The sequence below is a fragment of the Manduca sexta genome, chromosome 15, assembly GCF_014839805.1.
Source record: "Manduca sexta isolate Smith_Timp_Sample1 chromosome 15, JHU_Msex_v1.0, whole genome shotgun sequence".
Taxonomy (NCBI): domain Eukaryota; kingdom Metazoa; phylum Arthropoda; class Insecta; order Lepidoptera; family Sphingidae; genus Manduca; species Manduca sexta.
In genome coordinates, this window is record NC_051129.1 from 9,517,929 (window position 1) to 9,534,777 (window position 16,849).

The 16,849-nt window shown below is 36.6% G+C and overlaps 1 protein-coding gene across 7 annotated transcripts in view; it reads left to right on the top strand.

Annotated features, from left to right (window-relative positions):
- The window catches only part of LOC115449030 (protein N-terminal asparagine amidohydrolase), a 127,684-nt gene that overhangs the window by 20,968 nt on the left and 89,867 nt on the right, over window positions 1-16,849 (top strand). For 4 of the 7 annotated variants that reach the window (XM_030176716.2, XM_030176708.2, XM_030176705.2 and 1 more), the window contains exon 2: window positions 4,776-4,813. The exons of the other annotated variants lie outside the window; for them this stretch is intronic. The gene's annotated coding sequence lies outside the window, so the exon portion shown is untranslated. The remainder of the gene's footprint in view (window positions 1-4,775; window positions 4,814-16,849) is intronic. 7 annotated transcript variants of the gene reach the window in all.

Sequence of the window (16,849 nt, forward strand, 5' to 3'; positions counted from 1 at the left end):
GCACGGACCATAAAACAGGCGGGAACTGGCCGCGTTTATGATCCAGTAATAACGTGCCGTGACAAGGCCGCCTTTGGTGATAGACGTAACGGGAGAAGATTTGACGGTTGGTTATCGCCGTGGTGGGAATGGTTTCGAAATTTAAAATTTATACATCATATTTATAAGGATATTTTTTAAGTTCTTGCTGACGGTGCGTGGAAAAATTGTCTATCCCTATATATTAATAAGTACAAAAAAGTATTACCTTATTTATCTCTATTGAGCGCACGGAGGACAGATATTAGCATAATTAAAGACTATATAGAGAAGGGGAGAAAATATAGATTTGATGTATAATATATACAAATACAGGTATTAAATTCATCGAACGAATTTCGACTACTGGAAAATCACTAGTTAACTAAATGTATGCATACGATTTCTATGGACTCCTAAGCGATAGGATAGAGCGATTTTAATAGAGTTTTTTTAATATAGTATCCTGTGTAGTTTGGTATTGGTAGTGATTGGACCATAGAACTTATCTGTTTAATAAATAATTCAATTATTATTGCTACTCGTTGCAAAGCCGTGGCCGGTTGACAGTTAATAAGATTTTTGGCTTACAGCAAATTGTTAGATTTAATAAAAATGTTTGTACTGTTAATTTGGATATACAATGACTTTTTTGCCTAATTCAATATATATATTTCTAAAGTTAAAATTTTAGTAAACTGATTGAACTCGACCTATAAAGCAATACTCTCGTTAATGTATTTTCGAAGCCCCAGAGATACCGCAAGGTAATCTGGATTTTCCGAGACTCGAAATAATTACGATGATGATCATATCGTGTCGTGTCGTTGATGGAATTATAATTGTAATTTCATTTGCGAATGTTTGTAAAAGTCGCTCGGGCGAGTGTTTTTGTATGAGATGGCAGTTCCGTAGGTTTCGGTGGCTGTGAGTAATTATTTTTTTACTTTTAACTTTCATATATGTTATACGGTGCATAGATTTAACATATTGAAAATGAGAATCATTTACCCTTCCTTGCATTGGCGTAGTTGAGTTATAAGTAAGATTTAAGTCAAAACTTTATATGGAACATTAAGTCATAAAATATTTAATTTAACGTAAAACTCACTTAAACTGTTTTCAATAAAAATACACATTGCAATCTTCAATCTGTTTTCAAGAATGAACCAATTAAAACAACTCATTTGTGACCGTTTAAAATAAACTTTGTTCTGATTGGTCCATCTTTGAGATAGAGCAAAATAAAATATAAAAAATTGCGGAAGAAAATTTAAATATAAAAACCCCGATAATATCCGAAAAATAGTTTAATTTTAAAACAATCTAAACTTAATTAATATTGCTATTGTTTTTCCTGCACTGAATAATCTTTAATTCAATTATACCATATGTTTCTCTAACCTAACATATAATAATAATAATATCAGCCCTGTATTATATACTTGCCCACTGCTGAGCACGGGCCTCCTCTACTACTGAGAGGGATTAGGCCTTAGTCCACCACGCTGGCCTAGTGCGGATTGGTAGACTTCACACACCTTCGAAATTCCTATAGAGAACTTCTCGGATGTGCAGGTTTCCTCACGATGTTTTCCTTCACCGTTAAAGCGAACGATAAATTCACAAAGAATACACACATGATTTTTTAGAAAAGTCAGAGGTGTGTGCCTTTGGGATTTGAACCTGCGGACATTCGTCTTGGCAGACCGTTCCACACCCAACTAGGCTATCGCCGCTTAACCTAACATATACTTCCAAATTATTGTTATAAGAACGACAAAATTCTACCAAAGTTAAAATTAAAGTCAAATTGATAGGTCCTATTTGCCATTACGTCATAGAACCCTAAAACATTCGTCTGGCCTACAGAACACTACCGTTCCACATATCATCGAGCGGGTTAAATTGGTATGGCCCGAGGTACGAACGGTAAAGTTGATGCCGTGATCGCCGCTGGCGTCTCCCAAATTGATACTTGAGCGCTGCACTGGCCACATTGTCTTAGATGCCGTGACAGGCTGTCGTTAAAACACTTTCTATTCGTGGATTTGAACGGAATTTGCTGTACAAATTGTTTTGATCTCATCTATGTGGTTTGGTGAATATTGTAGACGAGGTTGTTTATGAGACTAGACGGAATAAATAATTGCGGAAGTAAATTTAATAATAGTGTTTTTTTCTTTATTAAAGACAATAAGCACTCGTTAATATGTTACATAAGTACTCATCTCAATATAAATTCGCATTAATCTATACAATATATAAAGATAAAGAGTTTGTTTGTTTGTACGCGCTAATCTCAAAAAAGCTACATTACTTCTGAGTGTTCCAGGTTCCTTTTATCCCGGAAAAACTTTTCACGCATGCGTAGACAGAGGCAAAAGCCAGTTCTTATATACGTCTATAATTCTTATTTACGGCTCGTATAAATTCTTTCCTCATTCGCTACAAGTTTGAAGCGAGCATTTTCCGCTTTGTGCGAATCGCGGAGTTAATAATTTCCCATTATCGTTTTGCAGAACCGGCGGCGTATATTCAGTCACTAGATATCTTATTACTGAATATATTTTGTAGTAATACCGGTGCTATTTATTGGATTGAGCCGTGAGAGTGTTAGCGCGGTAGCTGGTCAGGTGTAATGTAAATAAATTGAAATATTGTTCGTGCAACCGCGGTTTTTAGTAACGGTTCGTTTCTTGTTATGTTTATTTTGGTGTCAGAAGATGATAATATTGGATATATAGGATATTATTGTTACTAAATAATAAGTAAAGAATATATTTTTTTTCTATCTTAATGCATAATATGTCGCTTTGTTTGTCGTTTTAAACAGCAAAATATATTTTTTTATATTGAAATCATTTATTTTATTCTTCTATTTTTTGTAATAATCGATTTATGCTCATCGTCACACTTGTATTGTAACACGAACAATGTTTTCAAAAATGGTTTCCAAAATTTATTCTTTGGAAATTAAATGATAATAGAATAAAGATGAAATATACAAAACGATCAGCCGGTTACGAAACGCTATGTACACAATTTAAATTAAATTCTAAAGTTATTAATAACATTTTGTACATTTCCATTCTGTTTCCGCACGTTCATATTACTAGCAGTCATAAATAATGCACTTGTTTGCGCGTGCGTCCGCAACGATTGATTAAATTGCATTCGGCCCGTGCGCGAATCCAAATGATACTTGAAGCTTATCGCTTTATTGCGCAATAGTTATTTATGGCGCGTCTGCTTGTACATGCATGGAATGTAGTTTTTACTACAATACCAAGCCCCTAATATCCCTTTAAAACGAATTATGGATCAAAACATTAAACTATTTTTCAGATTTATCGCGGTTTTAATATTTTAGTTTTCTCCCGACGTTTCGAAGACTTTACAGCCTTCGTGGTCACGGGGAGGGGTGGGGAGAATCTGAAATAAAAATCCGAAAAATAGTTTAATTTAATGTCTAACATTCGTGTAAACATAAGAGAACATTATGTATTAAAACGTCAATTTGAGACATTCTTCAAAGGTAAAATATTGTCATTACATTGATTTAAGGATAAACGCTTCGACAGAATTATTTAACGTCAACTTTAAAATGAATTGGCTTGCTTTGGAATGTACAAAATATCTTGCGCAATGATGTTAATAAAAATATAAATAATTTCTCATTGTAAAATGGGATCGTAATTCAAAATAACACTTCCTCTTAAATATTACTCAGTTTCTTGCACAGGCTGTTTGACTTATAAAATACTTTATGACGGTAACAAATATTGCTAGTTTTATGTCAGGGATGCGCCGTGGACGCCTTTCTATTTCTATAGTTTTAACGACGTCCTTTATTATGGTAATTTATTGCTGTTTAATCGATAATGCATGTCGATTGGTTTTATTTGTCGTTCGTGTTTATTACGCGTGTCGTAAAGTTTATTATTGCGTAAAAATGTTTATGAAACTACGATATGGCCTATGGTCTTTAAAAATTGTTCAAAGGGAATATTATGAATATTTATTTGTAATGATAGTATTTAATATTCTTCATAGGAAGCTAATACGAAAAATTAGTATATTTTGTGATAACATTATATTAGTTATATAATAATAAAAATAATTATAAGTTTTTGTTTGCGATTCCGTCAGCATAAAACGTTTTTCCATGATAAAAGTCCTGCTAAATATTGTCTCGAAATAAAAATTACTAATTGCCTTCCAAGGGTCTTATACTACTCCATATCAAATTTCATCGAAATTGGTTCAGTCGTTCAGCCGGAAAGCGTAACAGAGTTTATTTCGCATTTATAGTATAAAGTACAATGGAAGTATAAATTTTAATTCGAAATATAAACCACCATAGACAATAATTTGCTCCTTAATTACCCTAATAACTTTTTTAATCCATGTACTGCCCGGCGGTAAAAAAATGATTAATAAGCCTTATTTCATGCACATTAAAGTAGCCCTCAAAGTGCTTGCAACCATTTGACAATTGACAGTCGAGTGATGGGTTAATGTACTTCCCGAATTGAAAGCCACATCAAAATCGATTACAACACTGCACAAACTAGAATCGCTATCCCTACCTATTGTCACTTGATGATAGTTTTAATGGAGTCGTGTTATAATTCTGATCCATTTGCATAGATATTGCTTGGAAAGTTGTCCGATGATGGGCGCTTACGATACGGTCCGACGCGTGCATAATTTATGTGATGAGATATCGTTAATCTGTGTTGTCGTTGTTTCAGATTTGAATCTTCCCGCGTCGTGCGACATTGTTGCGCCGGTTTGTACTAGGCTTATAATTTTAATAGCTAAATTAATATATAGCTGAAGAGTTTTTTTTGGGCGCGCTAGTCTCAGTAATAAACCGATTTTAGATCATTTTATCACTATCATATATTTCATCAATAGGAAGCTACATTATTCCTGAGTGCTATAGGCTACTTTTTATTCTACGAAAACTTTTCACGCGGTTGAAGTGGCCGGCAGGAACTAGTGTTATAATATGGTTAAATGGCGTAAATAGGAATGAAATTGGTCTTGTGATTTTATGCCGATGTACTGAATTTTTAGTTACAGCTTGACCATTGCTGTTATTTCACGTGTATTTCACCGATCTCATCAAAGTAATAATTTACTTATGATGAATTCAGCATAACCACCTATTTACTTCTTCATTTCTATTTATATTACCTAAGAGAGTTTTTCAGTAATTAAATAAAATCTATCGGACGAATAATTTTGTCTTTCGATACATTTTCGATGGATAAATCTGGTAAAATTATAGTTACCTGATTATTTAAAAATAAACTCTTACTAGAATACATGTGTAATCAGTGTTTCGAGTTATTATCGTTTTTACGCTGTCAAATTTTGTGTTGGCAAAATAAAATGCAGATTAGGTTAATTGCTGACGAAAAGATTATGAGTCAGGCCAGATGTATAGGGAAACTAATTACACACATAAAATCTAAATTGAAATCAACTTTTGCGTGATTTGTGTATCCTGTGAATATGTATGTATGTTATTTATATGTTATATTAGTATGTTATGCCTTTCCTGTTTGTTTTAATTAGAATTTAATGACATTTATGAAATTTAATATTAAAGAGTAAAGCGAACGTAATGAGCGACATGGTCGTTCAATTACGACAAAGCTTCTGAAATAAAGATTATAAAAAAAGTATAGTTGGTCGATGATCGGTGCAGAGATTATGCTCTCTACGTTAGGGGCATTTTACTCTACGTTAGGCAGAACACATCTTTCAAGCGGTGTAGAAACAATTTGACTTAGTATTTACGATAAGCTGCTAGTCGGACGCTAATTGTCCTTGGGTATCCAGTCCTAAGATAATAGTGTTGATAAAACTCAAAAAAATGTTACCTGACGGGATTTGAACCTAGGACTATTCGATGCACATCTCTTATAGGTTGCCACAGGACGAAGGAGACGTAGGACTCTACGTTACTCGATCGTAATTTTAGATTCAAATACAGTTTAAAACAATCCAATATCACTGAGATGTATAAAAATTATCATCCGCATATTAAATTCCGTCAAAATATACTGATGTTTGAAGTTTCTGAACGTCCAACAAAATCATTGTCCGTTGATGATTAAGCATGTGTTGGTTGCGTTCCGAAGTCTCATGCTGGCATTCCTCGGTATGTGACCATGCGGCCAGCGCCGGCCGGTCGTGCGGCACGCCTGCATAATCGAGCCCCGAGCAAGACCTATTTTTTTGGTATGCACCCGGTGAATTTTAAATCGAACATGTCTTTATAAGAGCTGTTTCTATTTCTTGCGCCTTTGCTGTGTTGCGACTACTACGGGATACTGTGAAGTGTGATATAGCTTCTTGTTTTGCATGAATGTGATGTCTTGAGTGGGATACTACGATTGTTTTATAATAGAGATTTGAAGTGACTTTTGCTTTAATGTCTTATGGAGTGTATATGGAGAATCCAAAAAGCATTACTTTGGGCAGGCAACCCGGTCATAAATATTAGCAAAATCCTTTCTGAAACATGCTTGAAAATGCGTGGTGTGTGAACCCTACTTTACAATAGGAAACAAGAAAACATAACACCGTAGACTATACACACTCCCCAGTCTTTCCTCATTATATAGGATATCCAAATTGTTAGACCCACTCAATTTTCAGATGACTATTTCACACTTATATTAAAACGATTTATGTGAACTATGAATCTTCAATACAATCAATTATTCACTAATAGAAAATATAGTTTTAATAAATCATCATTGTCCACTTCAAAGATGCGCAACTAAACAAATCGTTTATAACTTATATCCTACACTGCTTCATCGACCATAAATACTTGCGAACTGCTACTTTCGCTTTCCTAATACATATTAGCAACGAATTATAATAACAGAAGCAAATAAATCTGCGACTCTCTACGTCTACATTACTCGTAATTCATATTATAATTCGAAAACTGGATGAATAATGGCCAAAGGGCTTGTAGTAAGGGCTTTCGCTCGTAACGGTAGCATCGACCAGAATAATCTATTGATGCGGTTGTTTTAGAAATTGAGAGGTTGTCTGGTCGTGACGTTTGTGAGCTTTTCCCGGTACACACTCGACTGGGACCTTTGTGCCGCGTCCGAGATAAATTGTGTTTGATTTTGTGGCCGCCCGTGTAAGTGTTTTGTGTTGGGTTTCCATTGTTTAGCTTTGTAGTTGGGGCGTTTGCGGTTTTATGGATGTAGGAATTGTTTGAGTGAACATTATTAAGGGTGTGAGCGTTGGTTTTGTTTGAATGTGATTTCTTTATGATTGTTTTTGTTATCACCTTTTAAATGAGGTTTTGGAGCATCTAATTTGGTTTGTTAGATTACAAAACAGCAATGCAAGATTGTGAAAATTCTGTTTTATTTCCATACGTGTAATGACTATTTTAAGTCGTGGCTTTGAAAAAAAAAACATATTTTATATTTAGAAAAACACAATATCCTAATACTATCTTTTACCAATTTACCTCATCAAAAAAAAAAGTACAATTCCAGACCAGAATGGCTCATTTTGTGAGAATTTTATTAGCGAATAGATAACTAGTACACGTGCATTTATATCCCTTGTATGCGCTATACGTTATGCCCCGGCTCCGCCCGTCGGACACACCCCTAATATCGGAGCGGGTATCTCACCGTGCGATATTATGCGCCGGAATTTATCTTTTTACCTTGAACAATGCCAATAGATGCGGCAATGTTCTAATTTTTCTTAGAAATTACTTCATTGGTAGAGTTTGTAAATTCGAGTAGGTTACAGGGTCTATAAGGTCGATATTTAAGTGCAGCAAATAATTTTTTTGCAAGTAAAGTTGAAACGCTTGTGTAGAAGGAAATTGTAATTTTTTTTTATTTATTTTTACTTTATTTTAAATCTTATTAGTTATGACATACAAAAACAAAGTGAATGCAAATGGCTGGAGTATTAAAACAGCTGTAACTAAATACTCTATCCCGATATTACGAATTTCGTGACGAATAAGTATAAATTTGGAGGTCCTGATGCATATGCATTTCTGCCTACCCCTACTACAGGCGATCTTACTATAAAATTCGTAACAATTGTACTTTACTAAGTACTTTATAGTCGTTGTTAGATAAATAATGGCTAATTGAATCCCGATGCTATTTACAATGCCCTCGTAGGAATTTGTATCGCCGATGCGTTATTAAGATTACGTCGTGGAAATTATTTTTGATATTAAATCTTTACAAAATGATATTATGATTAGTTTTTGTTCTATTTATTATAGACTGACTAATTTTCAGCTGGAATTAGTTCGAGTATGTTTTTATTAAGAGGTGTTGAGATTGCTTTTGTCATTGTTAAGGAGATTAGATAAACCGCTGAGGTCAGTTTACTCGATTTTACTTATATTGTACCCAAAGATATTAACCTATATAGTTAGTTATAGACCGGAAATCAGGAACAATTTTTTGCTCAAAAAGTTATTACCAATCGGTAATAAGTCGCTGTCTTATTTGAAATGTCCGTATGACAAGATTTCACAGCGTCACAAAATATGCTAAAATTCGCATTAAAATATACAAATCATGGAAAAAATATGTAGTATTTCACATTGATGTTTTGCTATTTCACGGTACATTGAGTAGGCATCACATAAGCGTAACATTTTTGTGTGATAACCTTCCTAATATCCGCTTTATATAATCTTATTATTCGCTCTGTATATTATTAACTCTTTGATTGTACCTAATATTAATAGGAGTTATAATCGTATTCGAAATAACTCAGAATTCTTTGCCGGTTCATATGAAGAGATGGCGTTTGTCACTGTTAAAAACGAGCTACTGAGCCTATAATGTGATTGTTTCTATGACTGTTAAACATTAGTAATATTCGTGTATTCCTCGTCTTACCAAATATTCCACTACTCAAAGTAAAATAACTAAGCCGAGTACATTACTTTGCTTTTCCAAACCAAGCCTGCTAATCCGCAGGCCAAAGGTGGATTAGTATTAAGCCCTATCACCACATTGTTGTGGAGGGTCCTGTCCAACAGTATAATATAATTTACCAGACTTCTTGGATTAGTATTAACCTCATTGTTGAGAAGGCCCGTGTCCGACAGTATAATATAACCAGACTTCTATTATAATGAATGACGTGTACACAAATGTTCCGTGAACGATATGACACAATTGTTAGGTCCCGTTACACGGTGTAATGTCGGAAGGCGGTCCGGTCGCCATATTGATACGGGAGAACATCTAGACGAATGTTGGCCATTTATATCGGTCATTTGGACCCGCCGACCGGTGAGACGGTCGAGTGTCGTGTAGACGTTGTGGGGTTAGGATGAGTGATTGTGCATGGGTTTATCTTATCTGTGCTGAGATTCTATGGAAGGTGTATTGATCAATTTTGTAGGTTTAGAAAGCGTTCAGGTGCGGTTTGGATTCGTGGACTAAAGGTTTCGTAACTGGAACCTTTTGATTTAATTATTAGTTAATAATTAAAATAATTAAAATGAAGCTATTTTTCGGATTTTATCGCGGTTTTTATATTTTGATTTTCTCTCGACGTTTCGAAGACTGCAGCCTTCGTGGTCACGGGGGAAACTGAGGTGTTGTTCATCCGCAAAGTCAAAGTTACCCAGATTTCAAGACACTGTGAGTTCATTTTGCGTAGACCGGACCACCAAAAGCTAAAAAAAAGTTGTATAATTGTTAAATGTAGGTAGATATTGTAACTTTGACATTGCGGATGACCAACACCTCAGTCTCTCTCGTGAACACAAATCATTATTAGTTAATAAGTCGCTTTTAGCAGTAAAAGTAAAATCCTCAGGGAAAGAACAGGTTTCTAAAGATTTTTTTATTTATGTACTCCATTAAGTAGTATTAGACAACAATTTTCGAAAAAAAAATATTTGGGCAAGCTAACGGGCCGGGTGGAGCCCTTGAATAAAATTCATATGAATGCGAGCTCTATTTCAAGTATACAAGGTATATTTTAGGTAAGTATGATTTAAGTTATACCTACGTATGCACTATGCAAATATTAGAACGCAATAGAAGGCGCTATGCAAAAATAACCCATATGAAACAAATTACTTACTAATGATATGGCGGTTTCTCACCGGATTTCATTAACCTAATAACGTGAACTTGAAACACCATCGAGGTTTGATTCCACGTTCCATTTTCAAGACATATATTTTTTTAATGCTTTAAGTTGCGACTTTCGAACCCAACGGTCATCGGTTCTTGGGGTCGAAAGGTTCTAGAGTGGAGGCCACGTACAGGCAAACGAAAGGTCGGACGCCCGCCTACAAGGTGGACGGACGACCTGGCTAGGGTCGCAGGAAGTCGCTGGATGCAGGCCGCTTCCAACAGGTCGATGTGGAGATCCTTGGGGGAGGCCTATGTTCAGCAGTGGACTTCCTGTGGCTGATATGATGAAGTTGTGACTGCTTCAATGGCGTAGTCAGAGGCGTAATTACGTGCCGTAGAGCGCCAATTGCAAATTTATCGAATAAATCCTATCATGAACAACGAGTACCCATATAGATTTCAATAAAAAAATATATTAGTTTTTTTAGGTCCCGAAACAAAGATCCTGATATATTTTACAATATTGTGAGCACCTCTGAGCTTGAGGGCATTTCTCCCTTCATACCGCCCTGTAGATACGTCATTGGGGGTAGTTGGATTGCGGCACGAACGCTGTGTTTGTCACAGGTTCCATCCCGGTTAGAGTGAAATAATATTGCGTGTTTCTGTTCAGTACCATGGTGTCTGAAATTTGTGGCGATAGATTCGTCTCCTATCATATCAACTCTTAGCTTATATTTTCTTATTAAGTTTCATAATGTGTAGTTGCTTAGATGTTCTTTCAAAATATTAGGGCTATCAGTTATATATTTAAAGCACGTACAGCCGTTGGTCCTGCGCCTGATCTCTCTACGGTCATGTCGGGTTGCCGTCTCATTGGACTATGAGAGTGAAGGAACAGAGAGTGCACCTGTGTATTGCGCACACACTTGTGCACTATAATATCTCCTGCGTATCTGGCTGATCTTCGTAGAGATTGACCGCCGTAGCTGATCAGGTTTGGTGGGATTGATTTATAGAAAAATAATAAGTCAATTTTCCACTTCGTTATAGTACTTTCCTAATCTTTATACCATAACTAGCTGACCTGACAGATGTTGTCCAGTCTTAACTATGAATTTGCAGCACGTATTCTGTCAATCGCTGAAATTAACTTTTCTTAAATTTCCTAACGTTCCGCTCAACTTCCTTAACTTTTGTTTCATAAGATCCTTCTCCTGACAATAACAAACACAATAAAAAAAATAGTGAAATCGGTCCAGCCGTTCACGCGTGATGGCGTGACTAAGGGAAATAGCGATTCATTTATATATAGATAATATACCATAATAAAATATTAATTCAGAATTACCTGAAACACAACAAGGAACCGAAATCTTCAACTAATCGTGAACTCCGAAACAGACTTAAAGACTTATCGTCCGCCATAACTAATTACCAACATTCGACTTAAACACTCAGTCAGCTTTTATTATAAATGAGTTCACCAATTAGTCCATTTAAACTTAGATATACCGGACAAAGGGCAGTCTTGAACTTAAGATGTAAGCGTAACAAATTGTTCGCTTATAGGTGGCTTTAATGGAGGAGTTTTGAGCGGGACTGAGTTCTCGGATAATGCTAAAGGCGGTTACTCACTGGACGCATCCGTATAACGATCCTTGTTCTTAGTGCCTTATTAATAATCGTAGCGTACCTCGGTCATAGTTATACTATGTTTTGTCTTGCTTTGACTTAGCACACCACATTACCCTAGGGCTGATTCGGATACTTCACATAGCATTCTTATACATTCTGATTTTTTCTAGCCATTGTTTTATGTAGGGATGGCGTTTGAACACATATCACGCATTTATCCCCGAGGGGCTATGCAGAGGCGCAAATAGGGCACTTATTTTGTGCTAAGTGTGTTCCGTCCATGATAGGGGGATAATAGGGGGCGAGCCAATAGCCATATCGGGCACAAATTCCAGACTCCGGGCTGTTACTGAACAGAAAAAGGCAAATATCACTTTGTCTGCCCTGGGATTCGAAACCAGGATCTCAGAGCGATGCCGTACCGCGCATGCAGTACAACTACCCCACTGAGGTAGATGGCGTTAGCGATAGTTATAATTGTTATAAAAATAACCGGTACAACCGTCAAGGTAATTGAAGATATATTTGTGAACACGACCGCGAAAACAAACCGCAATAGCGTACTTGTAGTAGGCATCGGATGTTAAACCGCAAACGATAATGCCACCCGTTTTTGGGAGTCATATCGTAGGAAACGATCGTATCGTTTGTGGTTGTTTTCGGTAAGTTTATCAGTATGACGTGAAAAAACAGTAAAGTGTCTATTAAATGCTATGTTTTACGGCATAACAAGTAGCTTCTGGAAGAAGAGGCTTTTTATAGTAGAATCCTATTAATGTTGAGTTATTGGTATTGGTATTGGCAATACGGATTACGTAACCCAATGAGACAATGATTACGCTCTTTCAACTGCTAAAAAATTAAAATGAATTCATTGAATGATTTATCGTAACATGATCATCATAAATCTCATTGTAGACAATTGTTTATATTCCAATCCGAATTACTGATTAGCTCCCGGTGTTCACCCACCTTTAGTCGTATTGTTCTGTCCAGGCGGTCGGGCGGACGGTTCGCGCGACGGGTAATCGTTCTAAGTAATGTTCATTAATTAACGACTCTCGCTCCTCGGATTACAGAACTTGGTTGTCCACTCGCGAACAACAATATTTTGTCAACTGACCCGTATGCCGGCCAGTTGTAAGATTTGTTTCGGTGGCGTCTGTGTGTCATTAATCATGATTAGTCGAACGTTTCCAGCTAACTTCTTCGGTATCGTATTGAACTGAGTTGTAATACTTAAAATAGCGGTTATCTGTATTCATTTGGATTCCCTTCTTTTTCCAGCATTTTACTAATTGATCTTATAGGTGTTAGTTGTTATTATTTTTATCACGATGTTACGGATTGGTACTTGATCTCATATTTTACAATAGATTTTGACGCTCTAAATAAAATAAATCGAATTTTAATGCCTTGCATTAGTTATACGTTGGTTTGAAGACATCATCAGTTCACAATAAAGGGAAAAATTTACACTAACTTAGCATTTTTAAACAACTTCACAAACTGCTTATATTGTCTTTGATGCTCATTTTCTATGGTATGTTTAAAAGATTGATATATACATTGTGGAAGTACATTATTCAAGAAACACATTTCCCTTGAGAAACATGCAAATGCTTATGAGACAGTGTTTCGCCGAAAATAAGGCCGCGCCTCGTCACGCTCTATCAAGACAAATCACCTTCATTTGTCTCAGCTGATTGGAACATTCAAGCCATGTATCTTGCTTGATTGTTTCTGCGAACCCTTGCCGAAGTTCTATTGGCTATATGAGATTGAAGATCTCCCATATTTTCTCATAATTTTATGTTAAATACCTTGACGCATTGCATTCGAAAGTTTCATGCGTAGATTTAGACTTCTAATTCTTTTTATTGTTCTTTGTTAGATAAAGGAATTGGTATGATTATAAAGGTTGTATTTAAAAAAATCGCACACTTAGTCCAGACTTTGTACCTATTATTTTGTTGTCATGAGACATAACAACTGATATATGTCTATTCATTTTCACTACTGCCATCCCGGGAGTCGCGTACGGCACAATGTGCAAAAATAAGTATAAAGTGTTTATTGGAGTGTCCTTGATCCTTCGACAGCACTTTTTAATAGACTATTACGGCAAGCTGATAAACAAGCATAGGGGATACCCTGGTGGGAACGTCAAATGTTCGTGGTGCAAAGGACGGGAACATATTTTGACTTGCACTTCGCTGTTTTGCCGTACTTTGATAGTAGCAAATTTTATAAAGCACCGATAAATGCTATAATGTATCACAAAAGCAATTAGATTACAGTTCAAATACGAAGATAAAGGGGCTTCCCAAAATATAGTAATTTCCCATTACAAGTTTAAAATTAAGTCACAAAATGTAACAACGTGCAGAACCTTTGAAGCGAGCCTTACAACATTATGTTTTAATGCGTATATTATATTACACGTAACAATATGGGCGATATTTTAAAAAGTTTTTGCAATATTTCTCCGTTGGTCGGTTCATTTGTTTCCCCGGCGAGGCGCGTCTAGGATTTATTTACAAGCAACATTATCTCGTCCCTTCAAAGCGACTAACGTACAGATATGTATACGTATTAATGGTCTCTTGGCGTCTCATTCATATTTTACACGGTCCGAACATATTGTGTGTAATAATTGGACATGCGTCAAGGGTGTCGTGGTAATGTGCTCGTAAGTTACCCGGTGGTCCACGCCGGTGTCATTATGCCAATCGGGACAATTGAGTGCCGGCCGGGCGGACAGCGTCGCGGCTCGTGATCTATGCGCCGGGTTTATGGGATCGGCTTCTGAGCGAATTAGATCTGTATTTAGTGTCTGGTAATGGAATGTGTGTGGGATGGAAGTAATGGGCGAGTATTGTGATCATATTTGCAATATGCAAATAAACAAATGCAAGATAGAGGTTATATCTGTTTGACATTTAGTTTTACCTGTCCTATTGCTGATTAAAATACATTTAATTTATCTATATATATATAATAATGAGTCCCTATTTCCCTTGGTCACGCCATCACGCGTGAACGGCTGGACCCATTTCACAATTCTTTTTTGTTGTGTTTGTTATCCTCAGAAGAAGTTTCATATGAATGAAAAATTCAAAAAATTGCGCGGCCAATTGGAAAATTTAAGAAAACTTAACGACAATATTAATTTTATATAACTGTCAGTGGTTTGAAATAACTGTCAGCGATCGACAGAATGCGCGCGTGCGTACATAGTTAAGACAGGACAACGTCTGTCGGGTCAGCTAGTCAATATAATATATAAAATATCCTAAGAGTTGTGATAATTAATACGAAAACGAACCTATCTAATTAATAAAAAATCATGCTACATCAATAAACACGCCACCGACCACCAACATGGAAAGCCTCATTCGTATTAACGCTTGTAAATATTACTAATAGTGAATGTACCGTACGGTGCCGTGTTCACACCCACAGCCGTCCGCGTTTGATTAACAGCCGGCTAATGAAATTAATAACCGTTGTGCACAAAGTGTGTCTAGACCCGCCGTTGACAAATGGCCGAGTGTAATATCACGCCAGAGTAATAATACAACGTCAAGTTGTGTCCTTTGTGAGGTGATAATGATGTTTAGGTGGGGATTTAAGGCCTTGTGTGTATAGTGATATTGGTGGTTCGAGGTAGATGAGGGTGTGTGGAAAAAGTGCTCAGGGTTATCTGGTTTTCTGTATGATTTTTGATAGTGGGGAGATGGAGCAGGTTAATCACTTGGTATTTGTTTGGCGCGTATTAAAATTTTCTTTTTATTGCCATAACCATCATGTTAGTCACACAATTCCGAAAGATACGGAAACGCTGTTGGTTTTATATGGAATAGCCATTTGAGTCTCAGTATATCTTAATTACTATATAAAATGCAACAGACGCTGTTTGTTTGCATAAGATATTGGTACTACCCTGAACGAGGTGGACATTCACGCGATAGAATTCTGTTTTTTAACAGCGCGATGTGGCTGTACCACGAAGAGTAAGTTCTCTGAAACTCAATATCATCGCCTGATGGATTACATCATTCAGTCGTATGAAATACTTTTAAAGGAATCAAAATGACGGAGTTTTTCATGTTGTTTCAGTTTCTACTTCAGACTAAGCTTAAGAGACCTTCGCTCTGAATCGTTCTTAGTTGCGATTACAACTAAGGGCTGGAGTAAGTGAAAACAGTATTGTACTGTTGCCTTAGGGCTAAGGATCAATGGAGAGAAACAACATTGAGACCACAGCGGCTCTCAATTTTTTGACCCATCCGCGCTACGATGTCTGACCAGAACGTGTGATGTAGTATCACGCAGCTGTATCGCATTTATCACGGCGCACTTGCCATGCGGACGGGACGCGGGGGAAACGAGATCGTCGCACCGCGCTGCGCCGGCGCACCGATAAATCTGCCGCACTTACCTCGCAAACGGTAAATAACTATGGGATTTCCGCGTGCGGGAACGCGATGCGCCCGAGCATAAATCTATGCCCGTATTGTGATATTGTGTTGCCGTTATGGGACTCCGTGGACGTTGGACGTCTCATAAATACATATGCAAAGCTTATGTCACCTTCTTTGTGGACGTCGGACGTTGGACGCTCAGTTTCGCTTTGTGCGGTTTGCCATTTACGAGTAAATCCTGACGTTGACGTGATTACGATGTCTCGTGTTTACTTTGTGCTGTATCGCTTGTTTATAAATGCCAAGGTCGTTTGTATAGTCCTCAGTTGCCACTAGGAGTTTATGCTTTAATGAGACTGATAACAGTATTTCCATTCACAAATGCCTACACAAACAAATTGTTATGAATAATATTGGTTTTTATTGTTATTTGCTATCGCGCGAAATAGGCAATGTATGTCGGTGGCCTAGAAATAACCGCAGCATCCGGGACGATAGCAAAATTTGTGGAATATAAAAATATTTGTTCTTTTTGTTTATTGGCTTCTAGTAGGTACTCCATTGTCATAGTAATCTATACTATTATATAAAGCTGAAGAGTTTGTTTGTTTGTTTGTTTGAACGCGCTAATCTCAG